Source organism: Sarcophilus harrisii, chromosome 3, assembly GCF_902635505.1.
Source record: "Sarcophilus harrisii chromosome 3, mSarHar1.11, whole genome shotgun sequence".
Lineage (NCBI taxonomy): Eukaryota > Metazoa > Chordata > Mammalia > Dasyuromorphia > Dasyuridae > Sarcophilus > Sarcophilus harrisii.
Genome location: NC_045428.1, coordinates 458,430,017 through 458,456,245, shown reverse-complemented (window position 1 = coordinate 458,456,245; position 26,229 = coordinate 458,430,017). Strand labels below are relative to the sequence as shown.

General features: G+C 37.5%; 1 protein-coding gene across 2 annotated transcripts in view; it reads right to left on the bottom strand.

Annotated features, from left to right (window-relative positions):
• The window catches only part of KIRREL3 (kirre like nephrin family adhesion molecule 3), a 755,533-nt gene that overhangs the window by 501,520 nt on the left and 227,784 nt on the right, over positions 1 to 26,229 (bottom strand). The window lies entirely within an intron of this gene.

The following is a 26,229-nucleotide window of genomic DNA, read 5'->3' as shown; positions in this document are numbered from 1 at the left end:
TTCTCCTAGTAGCTGAGTTGCCTTATTGAAAAGTTAAACACCTTCCCTTCTGATTTAGGAGGTTCCTCAATCCACTTATATCAAGCAGTGACCCAGAAGTGTTTCCACTTGTTCTCCACAGGGGTTCCTGCTGGTGCCCCTAGGACTGATTGATTACCCCACTAAAGACTACCAGGGCCACACACTTGAAGATGTTAACAGCCAAGGAGTTATCAAGGCCTTGTTCAAAAAATGCTGTTACATGGGTGTTTTCCTCCCTCCTTTTTTTCTTTTTTCAGTGACCTCCTAAGGCAGCCGACTCTGTGGGGTTCACTCAGGCGCTACACAAAGAGGTATTCTCTGTCCTTAGTCTTATAAATCAATTTTAATTATAACAACAGAAACATCAGCTGTAAATAGGAGCCAAATGGGCCAGGGCCTTTCTCTTTCCTCTTTAACTATCTCAAATTAAATGCTGAATTGTATTTTGGGGCCTGGGTATTGTCATGCAAACGAAGAAAAACAACTTGCTTTCCAATTTCCACATGCAAATACAGAGTGAATTGTTGAGAGAGAGAATATATTTTGCCATCTCAGTGGTTCTGGGAAAGATAAGGGGGCCTTGCAAAAAAACTTCTCCAATTTGTCAGCTGGCAGCTTATTAAATACCGAAAACAAATGTTTATATAGCATTAGAGGGACACTGTCAAGGTCGGGAGGTTCCAAAATGGACCAATTCTGTTTGTTTTTTCCCCCCTCATAGCTGTTTGCAAAGTCTCTTGTTCTTTACCCCTCTCCAAACAAATACATCAATTCTGTTTTCAGCTGCCTCAGGGGAAAAAAATTAGGAAGAAAACCAGCATTTATGTATGGACCCCTAATAATAAACATGAATGTGCAGCAGTTTAGCATTTATGAGAAAGCCTCCAATAACAGAAGTTTTGAACATACCTGTTCATTTGCTTTGAAAAGACTATCAGTGTGTGTGTGTGTGTGTGTGTATGTGTGTGTGTGTGTGTGTGTCCATGTGCATACATATATAACAGCCCTCCCCAAATAGTTTAGGATAGTTAAAGTTTTCAGGGACGTTTTCAAGGGCATTTTAATGCTATATTAAGTGTATTAGCAAAGAAATATATGACTGAAGGAGGTGGACATGTATATGTATATGCATGTGTGTGAGAGAGAGAGAGAGAGAGAGAGAGAGAGAGAGAGAGAAAGAGGAGAGAGAGACAGAGAAAAAGAGGAGAGAGAGACAGAGAAAAAGAGGAGAGAGAGATAGAGAGAAGGAGAGAGACACAGAGAGAGAGGCAGAGACAGAGAGAGAGCAAGAAAGAGAGAAAGAGAGAGAGACAGAGACAGAAACACAGAGACACACACACACACACACACACAGAGAAAGAGAGAGAGAGAGAGAGACAGACAGACAGAGACAGATACAAAGAGAGAGGAGAGACAGAGCAAGAAGGAGAGAGAAAGAGAAAAAGAGAGAGAGACAGAGGGAGGGAGAGAGACAGAGACAGACAGAGAGCAGAGAGAGGCGGGAGAGACAGAGACAGAGACAGACAGATAGACACACACTGTAGCACTATTCATGCCTAAATAATGGCAAGAGATATACACCCTTGCTTAATATGCTGTGGTGGATTCTTGGGAGGAAAAGGAACAGAGCCTCATAGACTAAGGTAGGAATGATTTAACTTTATCAGTGGAGGAAGTATCCATTTGGATGAGACCATATAGCCATTCAAATGTCAAAGTATCTCTATTTTACAGGCAAGACTGAAGAGGAGACCCTGAAACTGAAAATCCTTGAAGAAAATCTCTTTCAACTCTGCCTCAATGAGGGACCCTGCACCAAGGGACAAACAGTTTCATCCTTGTTATCTGGGTGGGGTCAGCTCAGTCCTGAAATTCATTGAATTCTATTCAAATTCCAGCCCTTGCTGAAACCCAGCAATGAGCCAACTTGGGACTCCACTCACAAGTTTCCCTCTTTGCAGAGGTTCCAAACATGCCATGCTAGGCTATGCCTCTGTCCACTGGAATACTCTTTCTTTATCCTCACCTATTTCCTAACCAGACTTTATTGCCTCTCTGTTAGGATTTCTAACCTTACTTCCAATCCCCATAATGAACCTCTTTTCTCAATCTAGGTTTTCGGGTCTGTAAATTCCTTTACAGAGAACCTCCATGTCGCCAGAAGGGAGTCCCCAAAACTCCCTACCCTTGCACCGAATCCCAAGGGGTGCAGGGGAGACAAACCCCTCCCTTTGGTTCCCTGAACCCCAAACCTGCCACTACCTTATCATTTAACTCCCTGACCACCAGAAACCCTAATCCCATTTTGGTTCCCTAAATCTAGACTTTATCTAGACAACTAAGATCCAGAGAGGTTAAATTATAGAATCATAGAATCTCAGCATCATGGAATCAGCCCATGTCTGGATATCCATCTCCTTTTCTGATACCTTCTAGAGTTTAGTTAATGATCTTCAATAAGGGGGCATCCAATAATCTTTTGAGGCAATAATTTCACTTTCTGACAGTTCTAATTGTTAAGACATTTTTCTTCCTACTGCCCTGAATTTGCTTCTCTGGGAATACCAGCCAGCATTCTTAGCTTGTCCCTTGATGGACAAGCAAGAAGTGACTTTTCCTAAATCACACAGCTAATTAGTAGAGAAAGTATGGACTAGAACCTAACTCTCCTGTTGTTTTCTCTCCTGTCCCATATTTGGTTCCTCCATCTAATCCTTCTACCTGGGAATAGCTATCCCCATTTCTAGGGGGATGTACCATTTCCAAAAGTGTTAATGGTCTGATATAACAGGACAGAGCCAAGATGTTTTAAAGGATCTTAGGGCCTTCATAGGGCCCCAGACCTAATGCATCATTACAGTGCCCTTATACTTTCCTTCTCTCTATTCCAATACCCTGTCTATGCAATTAACCTCAAGTTGTTTGAATTTCCAGGCAGGAGGCTTGGACTGCCAGGGACTCTGGCATCCTAGGTATGAAAAAGATTTCTCCTCCCTTGATTGCATGTTCAATTGCTCTGGTATGTTGCATGGTTACAAATAGATTTCTGTCATTCTTAATAACAGCCCCATTTGATTTGGGAAGGGCAGTTAATGTTGACTCACTGACCGTACAGGGAACTGGAGTGATGAAGTGAAAGGACGATGGGGAGAGAGCTGTCAACTCCATCTGTTCACAGAGGACTAAAAGCATGTAATTCACAACTTCTGTAAGCTCAGAAAGTTATCATCTGAAAGTTGTTGCTCTGCAGTGCCTTGACAGTCTAACAATTCAAAATAAATCTCCTATTCACGCCTCTCCTGCAAGCCAGGATTCCAGGAATGTGCAGCAACAGCAGAAAACAGTGATAAGTTCCTTGTTAGGTTGTTGTAACTTACAGTGGCTCGACACTGCCTCATTACCATATATTATCTTTCTTCTAGCATGTGAGGACTTCCTAAGAGACCAGAGGGTTAGGGAGGCCTTCTTTGATGGCTAGCAGGTTTATGACATTTTGCCATAATCTTTAAAGTCCACTTTGGTCCCTTCCCAATCCCCATTTTCAAACTACAGTGTGTTTTCCTCAAGTTAACTTAAATAGTCAGCAGAAGTCTCAGAAAGGAGGTTTTGAACAGCAAGAAAAAATGATGATTTGAGAGTCTTACTTGCTTGGATGCTGAGGGCATGAGCTCTGCTTATTTTGGAGATGGGTGGTACCTGCAGCATTTATGTTGAGGAGGGGAAATTGGCTCCTAAGGAAAGGAGTAGTAATGGCTCATAAAAAGGACATCTGTTAGGAATAGCAGAGAGCAATGAATATCTCACAGGCCACTGAGTCTGAAACACCAAATTAATCAGAGGGGCTGAGCAAGAATGAGCTATTTCCACCTTGCTCTAAAATCTAAGGCAATCAAGAGGTAGGAAAAGATGGCTCTGCCAAAAACTCTTTGGAGATTTACAATGATGGGGGGGTATGTAAATGTACCTAAGCCTAATGTATTATGTATCTCTGATGAAGAAGTCCATTATCTGCTTCATCCTATTCATCACTGTGGCCCTTTAAGTTGCCTCCCGAATCAATAGCCCTATAGAGTATCTTGAGGTCCCTGCTAACGCTCTGACAAGGACATTTGAGCACTCTGTTCCTAAGGTGTTGCTAGACACATATTTTAGTCTATCACCAAATCTCATTTTATATTAGAGAAATAATGTGGTATAATGAATAGCATGTTGGGCAGAGAGTTAGGAGAACTTTGGTTCTAGTCTCTGCCAGTGTGACTTTCTGATACTTAGATTCCTGGTCTTTGAGATATAGTAATTACATCAAAGGGTTATTGTGGGGTTCAATTGACTATTTTTAATTTTTTACCATCATTTACCATTATAATTTTTCCAAATTTTGCCATTCTTGAAATCTGTCCTTCTGCAGACTTAATTTTTAATGTCATTCTTTCCACTTTGGGCCATTGACAGTGTTGATTTTATAGACAAGTCACTTCTCTTAGACTCAGTTTCCACATTTGCAAAATAAGAGGCTTCAAGGACCTCTGAACTTATGGTCTCAAAAGAGTCATATTTAATTTTCTCCTATTTACACCATTGAGGTTATAATTAAGAGGAAGACAAAGATATATATTCTTTCTTTGTAGCCCTGCAGCATCTAAGCACTTTGTAAACCTTAAAGTGTTAGATGAATGTCATTTGTGATGATGATGATGATGATAATGATGTTGATGGAAGTGGAAGAAATTAATTGAGGAACAGTCCCTAATTTAATATGTTCTATCATAGTTCTTTTTTAGGTTGATAAGAATATTTATTTTTTTATCCAATTTCATTTAGTCTACAGAAACTGGACCTTCCTGAGCACATCTATATAGCAACAACCTATAATTAATATTTTCCAGCAAAAGGAACAACCTACATGATTTTGTTGCCAACCTGTGGGCTTTCTGACAGTAATATAATGGAAGGCAAAGTGTGCTTCCTTTGTTGTTTTTCCTTGACTTTATGCTTCTGCCAAGAATGCATTTTCCCTAATTTACACCTTTAGAGTACTTTATTTGTACTTCTCTTATACATTTCCTTAGGCATAACTTTTTTGTAATGCTTATTTGTGGACATTTCTTATCCTCCAACCTACCTCACTACTAAATTGAGTTTCTTGAAGAGCAGAGACTATGTTTTATTGATCTCTATTTTCCTTCCAGTGACCAGTATAGTTGCTTGCATTTGACAGATGAGCAATAAAAGGTTTTTGGACTAAAGGAAGCTGAATCCTTTCATAAAGGGACATGCTCAGGTTCTCTATTTTCTCTGTTGGTTGAAGTAGCGCTGTTCCTGATACGCTTTTATGTATTAGAACTCAACCAAATTAACTATCTGCTAAGTGTAAGACACCAGGCTTGGTACAATCTCCCTGGATTAGAACAGGTGAATCTTTACTCGTGAAAGGGACCTTTGAGATCATTATGGATGCACTGAGTGTTCAGTTGCCTAAGAGTCAAACAGTTGCATTGAGAGATGAAACCTTGAAAGAAATATGGGATCTCCAGCAACCTTACTCAGCATATGGGCTGATGACTATGGTTCATATAAGTTTACACTCAGATAGATCCCTTTGGAAACTGTAGTTCATAGAATTCATTCTTTGAGGGATTTTGGAGATCTTTTAGTCAAAAAGTGAAGAAACCAAAGTTTACATAGAGAAGCAATTGTCTGGATAGTAAAGTTAATTAGCAGATTTGGGATTTGAATCCTTTGACTCCAGGAACAGTATATATATATTTTTTATTATACCATCCTGAAAGAATATTTCAATAGCCATAATACTTCATCTTGTATTAGGTTTTGTTTTCTTTGAGTCATACTGGAGAGAACTAATTGACATTATTGAGATAGGCCTTTCTGTCCCTCATAGCAACTATGAAACTTGGAAGATAGTTCAAACAGTGAAAGTAATTCATCAGTTCATTTCAACTAGGGTGGTGAAATTGAAAATATACTGTTCAAGGACAGTATTTTTTTAGACTCTCAAGGATTGTGGAAATTAAAGCATTTGCAGTTTTGTCTCCTTGTGAAGGGCTGGAGAGAGGGACATTAATGAGGCTTTGGGACTAACTTCAAAATAATTAAAAACAGATTCATTAGTCTAAGATACCTCTTGCCATCCTTGTTTGAAGGGAACAAATTGGTGGAATCTCTGATCTCTGTAGCTTGCTGTTCTTTGTCTTGTTATCAAAAAAATCTATGTTGTACAGATAATACTTTTAGTTAAAAAATTAAAAAAAGGCAAAGCTAACCCAAAATGTTACTATGAGAGCATACCCATGTAACTTCCACTGAAATGAACAGAAATTTTGCCCAAAGGAATACTGTGAAATGAATCCTGTTGGTTATTGATCTCTTGATAACCTGATAATAATTTTGATGGACATTTACCACAGTCAAGCAGGGTTTAAAAAAGAGTTCTTAATCTTTTTTTTTTACTTTCCTTTCTTCTCTTCTCTCCCTCTCTCCCTCCCTCCCTCCCTCCCTCCCTCCCTCCCTTCCTTCCTTCCTTCCTTCCTTCCTTCCTTCCTTCCTTCCTTCCTTCCTTCCTTCTTTCCTTCCTTCTTTTTTCATCAGAGATCTTTTTGGCAGTCTGGCGAAACATATGGACTCCTTAGCAAAATAAAGTTTTCAAATGTAAAATATATAATGTAAAGTACAAAATACAAAATGTAAAGGAAAAATACACAAGATTACAGAGGAAGCCAATATATTGAACTAACATCACATATTTAAAAAAAAACCTGTGGATCCTAGAGCAAGAACCCCTGGTTTAGATAAAGAAACTCAGTTCTATCAGTCCCTATAATGAAACAGTGGTAGAACTAGACAGTTTTCTAGAGTCTCTAAGACATAGACCACACAATGATAAAATTAAAGATATAAGGATAAATGTTGTCTCCAGGATGATGAGGGTTATTTGTATACTCATTTCAGAGAATTGCAGTAGAGTTAACATTTGTTTTAAAATACCTTTAGGTAAAGACAGTTTTGATTTCGTTTTACTAAACTATCTCATTAATCCACCCATTTCTTCTTAGAATTAACAACAATTACTTTTTTTGAGCTTTAGTAGAATATTCTCTGCTACCATAAAGAAAAAGCATCATTCTACTCTGATAACAGCCCATAAGAGGTTATATTTCTTGACCATGATTTTTCACTACTGAATTAAGAATTAATGATACTGAGAAAGTATTTCATGCTTCAACTCTGCCATGGAGATTCTCTGAAAACCAAGTAGAGAATTTTAAAAGATGGATGATGAGGAAAAGAGAGTTTGCATTACGTAGCTTTTCTCATTTGGTTGTCCTGTGTTGCAGGGTACTCTTTGAGTTTCTTGATTTTTTTTATTAAAAAGATAGCATTTTAATTGACTCAAATAAAGTTTTCATACAACCCAAAGATGAGTTCATCCATCAGAGAAGAGAAGGAATGAATGTGTGTTGTGAATGTTAATGAATAAATGACCTCTTTCATTATTATGTTATCTACATTCAAAATGTCACAGCTCGTTCAGTGATAATTATTGAATTTCCAACATTTATAGGAAAACATCACATATAGTACGGAGATAATTGTCCCACTAGATTCTTATGAAGGATGCAGTTTTCTATAAATATAGGGATTTAGTAATTATCTCTAGCGCCTCCTTGTTAAAATTAGAAAGTAGGTAAAAAAAAAACAAATAGGAACAGCATTTATTCATTAAAATTCAAAAGCATGTTAGCTCAATTATCCTAAAATTGCCCAGACTGGAGGCGAATTGTTTGTTACTCTCCTTTTTGAGGTTTCTTTTTTAGTTTGTCTTGTTGTTTGGCGTGAGGAGTTTGATGTTTCATGTGACAACAGGACTATGATATCCATTGCATTCAGGAATGAGATGAGGGTCTTTTTCCTTTCATGTTGTTGGTTGAGATCAGGTCTTTTAAAAAATGGCTTAGAATGGTTAATCTGGAAGGCAGCTAGGTCTCTGCAATAAAATAACATAATCTCAGAATTGTCAGGGCCCCCAGAGGTAAACCCATTCCATACCTGAAGCTTTCCCCAAATGTAGTCATCTTTTGTCTCATAGGAGATCTGAAGCAATACAGAACCTTTTACTTCCTGAGGCAGCCCACTTTGTCTTTTGTGATCATTAGTTCAGTCTATAGAAATGTCTCTACAACATCCCTCAGTGGTCATTCAGCCTCTCCTTAAAAGCCTGCTGTGATGAAGAACCCATGACAGGGCTGCTCGACTCTTAAAAAACTTCTTTCTTATTTTGAATTGATGATATCTGCCTTCCATTCTGGTTCTGTCTAGCAAACTTACTCATGTGTCATGCTCCATTGATCTGATGTTTAAGCCTGTTCTAATTACAAGCATACTTTCATCCAAGGACCAAGTTTTTCTAAGGATCAGGGAATCCCTTCAAACTCTTCTTTTTTCCTTGGCCCCTCTAAAAAAATGAAAAATCTGGGACTCTTGGCATGAGAGTTCCAGTAATACACTGGCAGGAGGCTCATGGTAATCACTAATTGTTTAGGGAAAAAAATTCTTGGAAGGAAAATAGGTGATTTATTAAAAAGGCCCTGCGATCACATTCCTTCTAATTACCATCTCAACTCCTAAAAGGAGCAGCCTAGGGAAGTTCTGCTAAACAAATGTAGTTATAGTGGGAAGAATCAAAAGCATTTAAAGGGAACATGTTATTTGATGAAAAGGAATACTGATTGTGTTTGAGAACAAGGCAAAGGTAAAAGGCATATAATTATGTAAGAAGGAAGCCTGGGCAGAGAAAAGGGTGCTCTATTTAAACTAATAAAGAAGAGAGGGGGCATGGAAATCAAACACTTGGTCCATAGATATTAGCCAGTTTCCACAGTAAATAGAGAGCCAATCAATTCACATAAGGAGACCAGAGACATAAGAATAAGCAACTCACATTGGCCTAGAAATGTTTACTTTTATACATTTTTTGGAAAGAAGGGAGATGAGAATTTGCTTAAATCAGATGTTAGGTTCCTAGGAAAGGAGGACATAGAAGGTGGAAGTGAGGTGATGGAGGTTAGGAAGAGTAAAAAAACAGAATTAGGATCCAAAAAACATCAGAACAGTTCTGGCTTCATGGTCTTCATGAGAGTGTGGAGTGTAGGAGAAAGGTGACCATCTGTTTTTTTGTTAATTCTAATGGAGGACTGGGCTTAAATAATTAGTAACACATCCAAAGTCTAATGTCTAAATGAAATCCACATCCAGGATCCAAGCAAAATATAGTTATTTAGTACCATTCTTAATCATTCCTTTCTCCCCCACAAAAAACCCCAACTCCCCTGAGAAGCGGCAGCAAAATATTCAGAGAAAATCACAGTAGATCCAATTCTGGACCTTATTAAACAACTCACTCATTCACATTTAATGTCCAAAAGGCATTCAAGATCAGAGCAGGGCTCATGACTCCCTTTTCCTTCTGGGTTACCTTTGACTGTCCTCCCCTTAAGTGGACACTTTCGAAAACCATTTAGACACATACAGTGGATGAGCCCATTTTACAATCCATGGAACTAATAGTCTTGGGAATTAAAGCTTTGAAGGAAGGAGACGGTTGAAAAAGCCCAAGTTGCTTAAGGATGTCACTATGATCACCAGAAGTGCAGATCAATTCTGATTAAGGTGTTAGAATTCATTCAAAGAATGACTTGACTTAGTCAGCAAGTAGCACGACTCTTTCAGGTGGGCAGGAAGCATTTGACAAAGATCAGCTTGCAAGGTTCACTCTGAAGACCTGGAGCTGAATAAAAGGAATTCAGCCAACTAGACATCAGGTGAAAAAGAGCAAGATTTCCATAACAATGATTTTCAGAGGAATAAGATAGATCATACTTCCATCCCTTTACCAAAGATAGGAAGGTTAAATCATTATCAATAACATCAAAAAATTTTTATTAAATATTTACTGTGTGCCTGCTACTACTAAGTGTTGGAGATACAAAGAGAGACGAAATATATTGCCCTTGTCTTTAGGCAGCTTGCATTCTAATGGGGGAGATATAGAAATAACCAGACATACTATATGTACATTGTAGATTAATTTTGGTTCATTTAACATGTAATCTGTTTCAAAACAATATGAACATGGTAGGGGGCACTGCTGGTAAATAGCTGTACTAATTTTTAGACTTAGAAAAAATTATTAAGTAATAAATACCTATTTTGAAAGGCAATCTCAAGACAATTCATTGCCAAGCTAAGCTGCTACCATCAAGTTTATTGAATATATTATAATTGGATTTAATTTTTCTAAGTGTTATATTGGAGATAGCACTGGCTTTAGAGTCAGGAAGATATGAATTCAAATTCCACCTCTGACATTTATTGGTTATGTGTCAATGAGTTAGTATTCTCTTGTGCTACCGGGAGCCACCTGACAGTGGCTGCTGGAGATCCAACCCAGACCTGCAGAATGGATCTCCTCTTGTGAGAGGAGGCTACAAGGAGACTGAGAGGCCATTGCATTGTCTGACCTCTCTCCTCTTCCCTCTGCCTCCAATTGATCGCATTCCCACTCCACAACACCTGTGTCAGCAAAGGCTGCCCTGCAGCTCCTTCAGATGCTATGATCCACAGCTGTGGAGGCTCTCGGAGAACTGACCTGTCCCTTAACATCATTCAACTTCTTTCAGCCTCAATTTCTTTATTTTTCAAATAATAATTTTAGTACTAATTTGTGAGGAGTTCAAATTATATGACATGTAAAATATTGTATACTTTATGATATTACGAAAGTAAAAAGTTATCTTATTGTCATCATTTCTGATATTGATTCTCATGTTCCATCTGCTAATATGCATTTCTTGAGAATCAGAAGGATTGTTAGATATCCATTTTCTTTAAAAAAATTATTGATGCCACTTGTTTTTACATTATAGGTATTTTTTTAGGTATAACTTCCTCCTTGACTTCAGAACTGGAACTAACTCTTACTCCATAACAAAGAAAAACAGACACAAATAACTGATAACATGGTGGAATCTGACAATACATGGAACATTCTGTCCCTATAGTTCCCAATCTTTCTGCCAGTGGGAGGAATTTATTATCCAATTCTGGGACCAAGAGCAGTTGTTAGAATCATTCAGTTACCTATTCATTTTCCCAGGATATCTCACCTATCTTCAGATAGAATGATATGTGAAGTAGGAATGGGAGAAAGGAGAAAGGGGTCATTGTAAGCCAAGGTGGAAATATAAAATGTTACAGCTGGAAAGGACTTCAAGGATCATCTAATAGAAATACTTCTCACCTGTTTTATAGATGGATCAACTGAGATTCAGACAGATGAAATGACTTGTCCATTTATACTTCTATATCCCTTATCTTTTAATTCAGTGTTCCTTATGGCAGGCCAGGTTACCTCAGGCTTCCACTGCATGGACATGAATCGTACTCAGTTACACTATTGGATAAATCAGATAGCATGGGTAGTGCCCATGATGTGGAGTGCAGAGTGCCTTCAATGTTTCAATTCCAATTTCTCCTATAGAGAAGAGCCACAGACAGAAGCTCAAATGATGGCAGAAAGTAGAGAAAGAGTAGAGATGATGCTGATGGCCAGGGCTCATACACAACTCTTAAGGCATGTAACCTTGATATAGATAACTCTGAGTCACTTATTGCTTATATGGTTCTCTTTCTTTCAACCTATGACTAACGCAAAGATGTTAAGGTCAAGGAAAGATGATAAATAGCTATGTGATAACATTATTCCATGCTGCTCACAAAACTAAAAAAAAAACCAATAAGGATATTAATGTCTCAGGCAGTAGAGAGCCATGAGATGGCGAAGAACAGGAGTGGGTGAGCCCACCATCAGGGAGGTGGCTCCTTCTTTCCATTTGTCACTTGCAGGACAGACAGTTGGGGCTTCTAGGCAGCCTTCCAAATAGAATGCCAATTACGGCAACCTCCAAGACTTCCTTCTGGTCGAAGGGTTTTGCTGTGCAGGACAAAGTCTCTGGAGAGCTGATTGGAAGACTTAAGTAGGCCTTTGTAGCATGCAAGTTTTGCATTTAGGAGAAAACTCATACAGCTTCCAGATTATTCTTCTCATACAAAAACCAAGAACCCAAAAAATCTTGCTTCAAGGAAAAACGATGATTCTATCATTTGAGAGGGACTAGGAAGACTGGATTTAGTTCTTGAGACCACTTTTGACCTTGAATAGGATATGCATCCCTTATGTGCTTTCAGCATCCCAGAAACAATTAATCATATTGCTCATTACTGTGCACTCCTTAAGAAAATATATAGGCAGCAGCATCTGCCTAAAAGAGCACTAAACCCCTTGGAGGAAGTTAGAGCTGAGTTTCAGTTTGAAATAGGCAATGGACTTGCTAGGATGCCAGCTATGTTAGTTAATTGACCTGTGCTTCTGAATGAAATTTCCCATCCCTGCCTAGAAGGCAGAGCAATCCAATTGAACAAGTACTGACCTCAGAGTCAGAGGACCTAGGTTCAAATACCACCTCTGATACTTCTTTTGCAAACTCAATCAATTTGCTAAAATTCCCTAACCTCCATTTCTTCATCTATGAAAAGAGGAAGTTAGACCAGATGGTCTCTAGGTTTCTTTCAGTTTCCATGATCTATTTTTACCATCACTAAGATAGCCTGAGAATAAATTAAACCAATTAATCCCTTAAGATATATTTATTATAATAATAACCCACATTTGTGTGCTTTTTGAAGGGTTACTTTTCTCACAACTCTATTAGGTCAGAACTGTGTATATTATTAGCCCTATTTTACAGATAGGGAAATTGATGCTTAGAGATGCTAAATGGGATAGGAAATATCGGAGCTAAAACCAGAAACCAAGTCTTTTGACTTCCAAGTCCTTTTCTTTCTCTATTATAGTATCCTGCCCTTGAGGACCTACTGTTGAATACCCAACAACGTACTAGTTGCTACGGAGAATACTAGGTATGATTCCTACCATAGAGCTTACAATCCATTTGGAGGGAAATAATCAAATACAGGAAGTTTAATGCCACAGGAAGTTTAAAATTAAATGTTAATTTGTGATTTAGATACAAGTGCTGTGCTAGAGATGTCAAACTTTAGACCTGCCTCAAAAACTCGGGAGTTGTATCCCCAACTGGATTAAAATGTAATTGGAAAACATTTCAGAAAATAAATAAAAACAAAATATAATATAATGTGAAATTGTGCAAAGATCCCTTTCTATTTGAATTTGTTGTATTGAGAGTTCCTTGAGATCAGGGACTATCTTTGGACCTCTTTTGTATCCCTAGTGTCTGACACACAGTAGATACTTAATGAATGTTTCTTGGTTGATTGATTGAGTTTGACACCCCTACTAGAGAAGGTCATAGAAGGGTGGGCTATAGTGTTCAGTAAAGGTTTCATGTAGTAAGTTGGATTTAAGCAGGGTCTTAGAGGATAGGTAGAATTTGATTACATAAGGAGAAACTAAGACAGTATTCTAGAAGAAAGCATGAGCAAAGTTTTGGAAGCTGGAATGAACATGGAATGGGAGGGGGAATATAAAGAAATTTGACTGAGAGATTGTGTTGGGGTTTAGTGAGAAGGAAAATATTTCATGAAATTCATTTTGAGTTTCTTGGAAGAATGACATGATGGAAATTCAAGATATTTCAAATGAGATCCAACATGTCCTCTTTTTACCTCCCTTGGGACCGAAAGGGTTGATGTACTGGAACAATTTGTGGCTTCATTCTGAATGGAGTTCCCTTATCTCAGAGTTCATTATCTGAAGGCTTTACTGGATATGAGAAATGTTTCTTCAATTCCTGGGGACTGATAACAGAGCAATCTCAGAGGGGCTTTCCAGACAAGATTTTTCTTCCTATTGTTAGGGTTAGTACAGTTTGGGGAGTGAGGGGGACCAGAAACTTTTCACCATTGGTGAACCTGGTGGAAAATTACATTTTCACGGGTTGGTGAGCAAGCAAAGTGGTTTTTCACTTCACCTCAGAATGACATCTGTGTCTGGGGAAGAGACTCATGTGGCAACTGTCAAGGTTATGTCCAACTGTGCAGCTTGAGACCTTCCTTTGGGGAAAAGTATGATTTTTTTTTCCCTCTTGAAGCCAATTGTTATATAGACCCATGAGAGGAAAGAGTAGAAAAGAAATAAAATGAATGGTTGATTATTCCCCTAAAGGTTCAGATCACCTGATAGAAAGGGAGCTTCCTCCTGTACCCATTACTTAGTAAATATTCACTAAAAGAAGGCTAGGTTTTTCAGACAACTTGTTTTACTAAATGGGCCTTTGACCAGGGATAGATGGCAGACAAGCTTTTGCAGAGAACGATGACATTAGCTCCTGTTTCTAGGTTTTAGAGCTCAATAAGGTCCTCAGTCCAGGCCCTTCATTTTACAGAAAAGGAAACTTAACTTCAAAAGGTGAAGTGATTTGGCCAGTAGCAGATTCTGGATTGAAATTCAGATCCTCTCCCTCCAAATCTATCATTCTGCCTGTCTTATGGTCATAGAGTTGTCACAGGATTAAATTATGGAAGAGAGTTTAGAGATCACTTCCTCTAACTCTTTCATTTGAGAAAACCCAGAGAATAAATTTATAAACTCTCCCTTATATGTATCTGCTACACATTAGTTTGTGTCATTTATCCATCGACATGTCTTATGATGTATAGAGGTTAAGATCATCTGTTATGATCAGTATGAGTGCTCAGCTGGTATGAGTAGATTTTTTGAAAACTAGATAAAGGTCTCTAACATGATGGACAGATGCTCTGCAGAGGATTTATGAGAAGATGTGGAGAAGAATTTACTAGTATGAGAAGCTGTGGATTTTCAGAAGGAATGACCACATTAATGAGAACCCATTGACATATTAGAATATGTCTAATTATCCGTATTAAACTATGAGTATTTTAATGGCAAAGATTTTCTTATTTATTAGTGCCCACTCTAATTACTTATACATGATATGCATATTATATATATACATACATGTATATACACTAACATAAGAAGAAATTATATCAATAATTATTTAAGCCAAAGGTTAAAAGGCTAGCTAATGGCAGAGCCAGGACTAGACTCATAATCCATTGACTTGACTCTCATTTTTATGTTCTTTCATATATATATATATGAAATATATATATATGTATGATATGTATATATATAATGTATATATATATATATATTAAGGCAATGTAGGTTAAGTGACTCATTTAGGCTCACACAGCTAGTGTGTCAGTTATCTGAGGCTGGATTTAAATTCAGGTTCTCCTGACTCTAGGGCTAGTGCTATCCATTGTACCTTCTAGCAGTTTCTCTTTCTACTATATTTTTATATTTCTCAATTATACTTCCTCCAGTGACCCCAAATGTGACACAATAAGTAGCCAAGGACCTAAATATTTTGCCCTGTGACCTGATTTCATGGGAATTCACTTGGTCTACTGTGGAGCTGCCACATGACCCTACCTTAAATTTCCTATGACTACTCAAGAATGGGAGGCTCTCTATTGCCCTGAAATAATAAAGAAAAAATTAAATACATAAGTTAATATGTCCTTGGTCAAAGTATATGTACTTGCAGAATAAGGGGAACACAATGGATGAGTTCCAAAGTGTCTTCTAGCTCTAGAGCCTGTGGGTCTAAGAATCCTAAAAATGGACACTGAGGTAGGTGACTTTCAACTATAAAATTATGTGATTCTGGACACAAATCTTCAACAGCATGTCCTTAAAAAAAAAGATAAAACAAACAAAACCATATCCTTTTGGGAAAAGGCACCATCTTTGTGATTAAGGATCAAATTTCAAGTTTCTCTTCTTTTAAGGTAGAAGTGGAAGATGACATTAAAGGACTTTTATGTAACCTTTGGTGATTTTGCTTTAGGAATGAGTTCATATTGCTGGGAACATTGTGTTTTTATTATTCTGATTCCAGCTACACAAAATAGTCCCACAATAAAACAGGTTGTTTTAGAAATTTGAGTCCTATGGGATCATGCAATACTTTGAATCCAGGTCAAAATGAATCCCAAATTTGTTCGTTTCTAAAGTGCTTTGAGCTCCACAGAGAAAAGAAACTATTTAGCTTCTGAGTCTGGTTAGTCTCATTGGTGGGACCTTGCAATGGGGAGTGTACTTTGTCACTGCCAGTGCTAGACTTTGAATAAATAAAAGAAAATCAGTCTCCAGGGCTTTCTGTCTGACATCTTTTGAGAGACAACAAATTAATTCTCCAAAGAATGAGGCTTAGCCAACCAAGGTGGTGGTAGCAAAGAGAAGAAAAATATAAACCCCGAAAAGCCTTAAAGGAAAACATGATTCCCTCTTGCTTTATTACATATTGGAAGGTGTGCATGTGAGAAAATGCTAAAAATTTGACTCACAAATCTTGACCATTTATCTCAGGTGACATGAGGTCTTGATGAGAGTGGTCACTTTGGGCAGGGACCAGGTGGTAAACCAGAGGCTTGTCTAGCTGGAACTACCTGTCTTGCACATCTCTCAAAATAAGATCAACCTGATTCTGATTAAAGCTGAAAAATCCCACAAGCCTAGCATACCACGTGTGTCTGACTCTAAGGCCTCTGAACAAATTGTTTTCCCTTTTCATGCTGATCTTGGTGAACTCTTTTTACTCAGTGAGTATTGCCCACAGGGACAGGGCTGGAAATGGAAGCTCAGGTCTCCTCTTGGCACCTAGCTGTCAGAAAAGCCCCAAAGGCCCTGAGGAGGAAGAGGGAAGGGGAAATAAAAAGGATTCCTCATCCTGATGTTTGCATATGCAAAGTAAATCACAAGAACAGAATCCTAGAAAATAGAGATGAGCTTATAGGTAGAGAGACAGGGATATAGCTCTGAAAGACAAAATATCCCCTGCATAGTTTGCACCACCTGGGAGGTCTGGATTTCCAATGAAGTTTTCCCCAGATTCATTCTTCTTGCTTCTAACAATGAGTTCTTTCCTTTCATTGAATCACAGACATAGGGAAATAAGTCAGGGAGACTTAGAATCATACAGCCTTAGAATTTTAAGAGTTGGAAAAAACCCCAGGGGTCATTTAATGTAACCCAGAGCACCCCGCAACATATTAGATCAGTGTTCCCTCTTATTCCTCAAAGCTAAGAAAATATTAGTTCCCTAGATATATTTTCTGACTTAGAGGATAAAGATATTGCAACTCTTTGAGGAGACTGATAGGAATTTGAAAAAGATATTAGATCATCACTGAATGTTAAAGCTGGAAAGAAAACATTAGAGATTATTTCATGTCTACAGTCATAGGACCACAGAGTTAGAGCTGGAAGAAACCTTTCAAATTATCTTTTCCAAGTTGCTTCATTTTACAGTTAAGGGAACACAGGTAGGCCAAGATCATGTCATAGTAAAGGTCAGGTTGGAACCAAGATCCCCAGATTTCAAATTCATGATTTCTCCTTTACACCATTTATGTATAGAAGCTCAGAGATGTGAACAATTTCCCTATAGTTATACAGTGAGTCAGTGGGAGGCTTTAGGCCAAAACCCAAGTCTTTTGATTTTCATTCTTGTGTACTTTCCAGCACATCATGTTGGAAATGTGATCTATTGTGTTCTGCCAGAATCTTTGCTGAATATCTACTTGACAATCCCACCCCCTACAACACATACTTTGGGAGATTAATTATATTGATCTGATCTAGACAAATGAGTGATAATATAGTTAAATGACCAGTCTGTAGTGATCACTATGTTCTTTCTTTCGGAGTCAAACAAGACATTTTTATGAGTTGGGAAAGAACTACATAATGTTCCTGGGTACCAATTGGCAAACAACTTTAGTTATAGGGTGGGGAACCACTTAGCCACAGAGTGACAGAGGTTGTAGAATTATAAAGTGAGACAGAACAGGAGAGGAGTTCACCATAGGGTTCCAAGATGGTAATTTATTAGTTTGACTAATTATTATTTTTTTGCCAACTATTTGTAAGATTTGGTCCTCTCTGTTTAGTGTCCTGGACAATTTCCTGGTCACCACACTCGAATTATGGGCTTACCGAGTTTATTTTTCCTTCAGCTGACCAAAATCATTTCCCTCCTTCCTCTGCGTTTGAGCTGGCAGAACTGAATTTTTATGTTGGTTGCTATCTTATTTGATTCCTCTCTCTAGTTATCACTCTACTAAGCCACATAGATCCATTTAGCTTTTCTCATTAGTTCTGTACATCTTTTCCCTAGTCTTTGTCATCATTTTTTTCCTTTCTTTGAACTGCCTCCATTTTCTTTTAACATCATTCCTATTCTGAAATGTTTGAATTTAGCTGTTCCAAGAAATGTCTGTGGGGAGTTTCACTCAATACAGAACCTGGTTTCACTATGAACTTCTGCACTTTGGTTCATTGCTATGAGATTTCAATTTTGCATCACTGTCCTTCCTAAACTCTGGACACATGACTCCATGATACCAAGCAAAGAATCTGGATAAAGACAAACTGTATTTGCCCATATTAGATGGTAGTATTTTGGTTCAAACTACTTTTTCCCAGGACAAAGGCTTTATTTTGCTATGTTAAGGAAAATCTTTCTGTCCAAGAACTTATTTGCAGTTAATAATTGGGTGAATTTTTGGCTCTGTTGTTTATTAGCTTGGGCAAATTATTTTTCTTCTTGAACCTTCAGTGATACATCTGTAAAATGAGGAGTTCATCCTAATTAATTTTTAAGTTCCCATTTGAGTACCAAATTATATAAAACATTACCTCAGGAGAGAGGGAGAGAGACTTCTTTCTCACCTGCTGTCTCTTTTTGGAGCTCTCCATCTTTGCCACCTAAATGTTTTTAGTATATGCATTTGGAGCCATAACATTTTCTTGTATCTATATTTTAATATTGACTTGGCATAGCAGGGTACATAGAAATCAGGTCTCAAAGCCAAGAAGATTTGGACTAAAATAGATTGTTTATAAGTAAATGGGTAAGTTATTTAACCTCTTTCAGTGCTGTAGGCAACTATCCAAGACTTTACATCTAAAAGAAAGTTCCAATCTGCATTGTTAGAAGGAATTTCCTTATCCTACACTAAATAAAATCACAGATTCAATCCTTCTTTAGGGACTAGATTATTTATTTGTTATCCTATTTAGATAATTGAAGGGGAGAAAAACATGGTCACTCCCCCTTCTTCTAACCCTAACAGAGTTCTTCCTTAATAGAAATAGCCTCTATGCAAAGCATTTTTTCTCCCCCATTTGAGCTTCATTGAAACTCTTGATTTTGGGTTCCCCATTTGTTCACTGTGCCTCTCTTCCAAAGGATGATGGAGTTGTTTCTGTTGGGGTGTGTGTGTGTGTGTGTGTGTGTGTGTGTGTGTGTAAATGGACACTTCACAAAACAGCTGCTTAGGCAGCAAAAATCACAGGCTGGCTTCAGAAGAAATGATGCAGCTGTGGCTACTTCAGACAAACTCAAAATACAATCCAGAGGGCAAGGTTTCTATGTTCTGGAAGCCAGACTAAGAGTTGGCTGGTGCAAGGTGGCTTTCATTCATTCGCTTCACTCATTATCCATACAGTCAATTTTTCAGTGTGTTTACCAATATAATCTTAGACAGGAACCCATAGACAGGGGATAGCCACTTTTTGAGATGGTGTACAGAGTATTCATTTATTTCCTCCCTCAGGGATAGGACCGTTTGTCTTCAGTAATCCTTTATAAAATACTTCTTAGAAGGGTCACATGTTAAGTTATAAGAGATCATCTCCATTCCCGAGAGGTTGGGAAAACTGACTTTTCCTTCTCACTTTTATTTAGATTGTGCTCTAGCCTTGGCCACTCCAAGAATCTTTTCTACAACCTTTGATTTTTATGCAGGGTATAGGAGCAAGATGTAATAGAATTTGTGGAATTGGGATCAAAACCTAGATTTGCTATTAGATCCCTGTGAAAGCATGGACAAGTGATGTCTTTTGGTCTGTTTCCTATTCTGTAGAACAATAAAATTGAATTGAATGACTTCTGAGATCTTTTCTAGTTGTGAATTAGGATAATCTAGTACAGGGTATATTATACTTAATAACAACTGACTTCTTAAAATAGATATCTGTCTCTGTAGCTGAGGTCCCAGTCCTCTTCTCCTATTGGACTATGAAGATCTCTGGATTTTTCTGGGACATCTGAGGTAGAGTATTTTGGTTTCTATACCTTAGTTTGCTGAAAGCACCAGCAGGAGCACTGTTCTCAGAAAATTCTGAACCAAATTTTACCCTCCATGTCGCTGGCTTCCCCTTTCTTTACCTCTTTCTTCTTTCAGTGTCATACCCCCTCCTTCCCTTTCCTTGCCAAGTATCTTCTCATTCTCCCTCTCCTTTATTCCTCCAAGCAGTAATAACAATAACAACAAACGACAACACTGTTCCCAGGAAAGGATCTGATTATCAGTATTTCTTGGGTGAGGTGTAATATTTTTGAGTTTTATCTCTATTTGTGTAATGAAAGATTTAACCCTTGAAAACATTTTTCAGCTGCCAAGAGAATATCTCATGGACATCTTTGGGGAACAGGATATACCTTTGAAGGTGGCTATCTCTATTACTTATAAAGTCAGCTCTGAAACTAGGTAGTGATAGTTTGGTTAGGAAGGATCATTTAAGAATTCAGCTCTTCTAATCTCCTCCTCTTTTCTTCCTGATCTCACTTTGCCCCAAACCTTCCCCTATTTCCTATTCTTCTAATCCTTTACCTTCCTCCCCACTACTTTGAGATAGGTAGGAATTAGGCCCATTTTAGAGATGAAGAAAAAAAACTCGGAGACATTAAAAGATGCACTCCCCTTTGTTGGGAGAGAAAGGCTCAGAAGAAACATCTTCCTTCCTTCCTTCCTTCCTTCCTTCCTTCCTTCCTTCCTTCCTTCCTTCCTTCCTTCCTTCCTTCTTTCCTTCCTTCCTTCCTTCCTTCCCTGTGTCCCTGTGATATGGAAAAGCCATGTAAATTTGTTTGTCCCTTCCTTTTTACCAGAGAAGATATATGTTTTTTTTTTTCTTTTTCTTTTATGGAGAGTTAACAGTATCTTACTGTTAAATCATAGGTTCTATGTCATCTACTGATTCTCATGTGTCATGTGTAGCTTCCACAAAACTCCTCCAAAAATCTCAATTAATTTTTTTTATTTCAGTTCTCAATATATCAAAACCACAATGGTCATGATGTGGAAAGGATGATTATAATTCTTTTCAAATGCTTTCTGTGGGTATCCTCCATAAAAGACCTTATTGTAGGACCTCATTGTGGTGAGAAGATGATACTGAGTTCTTAGAGAGTACAATTCTGGTATGAATCTGGAAAAGCTTGCGTATGTACCCTAGTTATAAGACTTTTATGTGTATCATCCAAAAATGAGCATAGATAATTTGAGATTCACACAAAGTGACCTGCAGAGAACTTGAAATCTACTCTGGGAAAGGAAGTACTCAATTTGATTAAATCAGAGATCCTTGAAATATTGAAGTACTATGAGCATGACCTTGTGCTCAATAGTATAGATGATACAAAGGATCTAAAAGCCTCAAGTATAGTTGAAAAGTTAAGATAAGGAATTGTCCCTAGGCCATCTTCTTCTCTCCTTCTATAAAACTTCACTTGGTGATCTCGTTGGCAACCATGGATTTAATTACCATGTCTATGCTGATGATTCTCATATCTATGTATCTTGCCCTGAATTCTCTGCTGACTTCTAATCTTGCATATCCCACTGACTTTCAGACATCTTGAAATGAATGACCAGAAGACATCTTAAACTAAACATGTGCAAAATTGAGCTCATCTTTCCCCCAATCCTCTTCCCATTTCCTCTTACTGTAGAAACCCCTCAGACTCATAACCTCGAAGCTTCCTTACTATCTCTTATATCCAGTCTTCAAGCTATTGCCAAGGCTTGTGGATTTCACCTTTGCAATATCTCTCAAATACATTCACCTCTTTCCTCTGATATTACTACCAGTTTATCACAGGCCCTTATCATGTTATGGCTTGACTATTGCAATAGTCGGCCTGGGCATCAGCCCGCATCAAGTCTCTCCTCACTCCAATCCATTCAGTCACTAATGTTGTTTTCTTAAAGCATGGGTCCAATTATGTCACTCCCCTACTCAATCAACTCAGCAGCTTCATATTGCCTTCAGGAACAAATACAAAATGCTCTTTTTGGCATTCAGAGCTTTTCATAACCAGGCTTCTTTTTACTTTTCCAGTGTTCTTGCATCTTCCAAACACAAACTCTTCAGTCTAATAGCACTGGTCTTATGGATGCTCTCTAAATAAGACACTCCATCTTTTAGATCTGGGCATTTTTTCTAATTATCTCTTATTACTGGATTACTCTCTCTCCTCCATTCTGATCATTGATTCCCTGGCTTCCTCTAAGTCCCAACTAAAATTGTACCTTTTTAAGGAAACTTTCCCCAATCCCTCTTACTTCCAGTGTTTTCCATCTTTTAATTATTTTCTATTGATCTTACAAATAGATTCCTTTTTTGTTTGTTTTTATGTTGTCTCCTTCATTAGATTGTTAATCCTAGAGGGCAGGGGTTATCTTCTGCTTCTTTTTGTATCCTAAGCACTTAGCATAGTGCTTGGCAGAGAGAAGGCACATCATAAATTTTTATTGATTGATTGAGATGAAGAATACAAAACAAGACAACAGATGGTAAAGGATAATATGTAAGTACCAAATTTGCTCTTCCCCCTTCTTTTCCCCTTGTTTCCCCTTTGTTTCTTTTTTTCTTTCTACTTTTTTTCCTTTTATCTTCCTATCTCAGCTAGGTTACAAATGCAGGGGCTACTCATGGGATCTATCCCACTAATGAATGGAGTTTTGATATGCTTTCTTTCGACTTGGGTTATCATGGTCCTTGCTTAAGCAACCTGCCAATGCTCTTTTCATGAGAGTTCATCATATTGAGCTGGAACTTAATGTAAACACCTAACTGGTATAACTCACTGCAGCTCAGAACTTTAAGTTTAAGAGATTATGTAAATTTAACATCCCTGGTAGTTGGGATTATAGATCACAGTGTCACTTTGACCAGTGAATGCTAACATTATACATGATAACACTACTGATATCATAGCCAGAAGATTTCATGGAGGAAATGAGGTTTTGGCTAAACTTTAGGGAATGGATTAGAATTACATAGGCTTCTGTTATAATGTTTTAGTCATTATATTCCTTTCTCTTTCCTTGAAGACTAAACCCCATTGGTTGAAGAAAGTGGGGACCAATGCAACCATAGCTATTTTATGACATTAGTCCCCTGTATGCTGTGCAAAGAAAAATAAATTCCAGTGCCAATGGAAACCAAATTACTTGCTGGCTCATGTGCAAGTTGTTCATGAATTAACAACCTTTGCTAATTACTCTTAGTTGATATTTATCACAGGTACACTTTACAAGATGAATTCTGTCACCATTGCTGGCAGATACTCACCAAGTCCCACCAGCAGCTGCAAATATTCATTAATAATATTTCGTTTTGGCTCCTGTGTGCCACTTTCTATCCTCCTGCATCATAAGTATGAATGGCATCATTACCAAGTGGCTCCCACAGAATGAAACACAAAGGGAACTTGGAAATTTTAAATGAAAACAGATGTTTAGAAATGCCATTATCCCATGCATGCTACAATAAATAGCATTAACATTTCTAAGTGATGGGCCTCAGAAATTGGACTATAAGGAGCTCACATTAACAATTAAATGAGGGACTTATCGTTTTCCAGCTCTGTATTCTACAGGTGGCTTGGTGACAGTCATCTCTTAGTGTTTCAGTTTTTAGTGCCACCAGCTTAGCAGAGATTGGGCAAGATGGCACTTAGAAAGGTATTGGTTGCCAGATGCTTTCATTGCCCAACTGCCTGGATGGGAAACTAACTTAGCATAGCAGCTGAAGTTTGAGAGCCCTTGAAATGATTTCCTCATGTGCTGATTCTGGTTCCCTGTGCCAAGAAGAAGAACCACTGCTTATGCTACTGAGAAATTGATCCTGAACCTCCAAGCATTTTTTGAATGATGGTCTTTCCCTAGACCTATCAGAACATCACCACACCATCTACTTATGATGGAATTTAATAATCAACAGGATATGGTCCAGTGGAAAGCTATATAGTTTAGGAATAAGCTGAAAGCAATAAGATGGAATTCAAACCTCTGCAATGGATAAAATGACCAAAATTCATTTCTTGAGTGACTTCTAAACCTTGCAGTGCTCTTCAAATTTAACCAGTAACTTATCCATAACTTTTCTAGATGGCAAGAGGGCCTTCTATATTGATAAGCATCTAACACTTTAATCTGAGGACCCAAATGAACCTTAGGAGGCAACTTAAAATAGAGGATACAGTGCTGAATGTGGTATTTGGAATATCTGAGTTCAAATGTCACCTTAGAAATTTAATATCTATGTGAACCTGAATAAATCATTTAATTTCTTCCAGCCTCAGTTTCTTTATCTGTAAAATAAGGAAAACAATAGCATCGACCTCACAGGGCTGTTATGAAGCTCAAATTTAATAATCTAAGTAAAATCCTTTGCAAATCTTAAAGTAATAAATAAATGTTAGCTTTTATTATCTTTTCTGTTTTGATTTGGTTGGTAGATTTGGCCTTGCATGTCTGGAAGTGTCTTTCTCCTTCATGGAACCCTTTTTAAGATGGGGGAGAGTGAAAAAGAAAGAGACAGACAGATAGACACACACACAGTGAGAGAGAGAGAGACAGACAGACAGACAGACAGAGGCATAGAGGCAGAGATAAAGACAGAGATAGATAAACAGAGAAACAGAGATTAAGACACAGAAAGAAAGGCAAAAAAGAGTGACAGAAAAAGAAACACAGAGAAAATGAAACAGAGTCAGAAAGATTCAGTAAGTTTTAGTAGGTGGAAAATATAGTAGTCACTGCTAGGAATATAAACACAGAAATGAAGTAGTACCTGGTACAATTCTATGTGGTTTCAAGGGGCTTAAAGTTAGTGTTAATCTTGAATTATCTCTGGCACCTTCTAAATACATCATATGCCTTCAAACCATCAAGGCCAGTTAGAGCCTTTCTAAGTTAAAAGTCACTGAGAACATCTGAGAGACTGAAGATTTATGGTAAACTGAAATTATTTTGTCGAGAATTTTAAATATAGCTTTCTAATTGCAGGATACAGTCCAGAAATGATCTCATATCATGTTGCCATTATTTAATGTATAAAAGTATATATATGCATGTTTCTCTACATACACACATATATATATATTACTTTATATCATTTAGCAAATTATTTATGCCTCAAATTTATACATTTAGGGAACAAAGAAAACTGGAATCTGAGGGAGTTTAGACTGCCTTTTAGACAATTAAGAGATGACTGAACAAATTGTGTCATATGAATGTAAGGGAATATTATTACATTGTAAGAAATAATAAAACAATTCAAATAATCTTGGGTAATATAAATTGACATAGAGTGATGTGAGTAGAACCAGAGAAAACAATTTTTATAAGGAAAACAATATCGTAAAGAAAAGCAACTTTGAAAGATTTAAGATCTCTGATCATAGCAATGACCTACCATGTCTCCAGAGGATCCATCTCTTGACAGAATGATAATGTATATAAGATACAGAGACACATATTTTGAACATAGCTACTGTATAGATTTGTTTGATTATGCTTTTTAATTATGTAAGTTTTTGTTCTATTTCTTTCTCTTATTTAATTTGGGGGGTACTTAAAGGAATATGATTAACAATACTTATGGTCTCAGCCCCTCACAGAAAAAAGAGAACCATTGAAATATATTTTTTTAAATGAACATAGCAGAATAGAAAATTTATAAAGATGCACAGACAAGGAGGGCAGTTTTTAGAAATAACAGGTAGTTTTTAAAAAATATATTTAAATAAAAGCAAGAAGTGTGAGATTATAGTTGAATATAAAATCCTTCATTTTTGCATTTGTCTGTGTATATGGAAATGTTCTTTTTTTGGCTTTAAGTTCAATTTTTAAAAAACATGTATGCTTGGGTTTGTGTTCATATTCCTTTGTCCCCTGGAGCTCTGAAGGATATCACAAACATAAAATATCACAATAGTTTTAAGAAGAATAAACTGTACAGAGAGAGATTGAGATGGAAAAAGACAT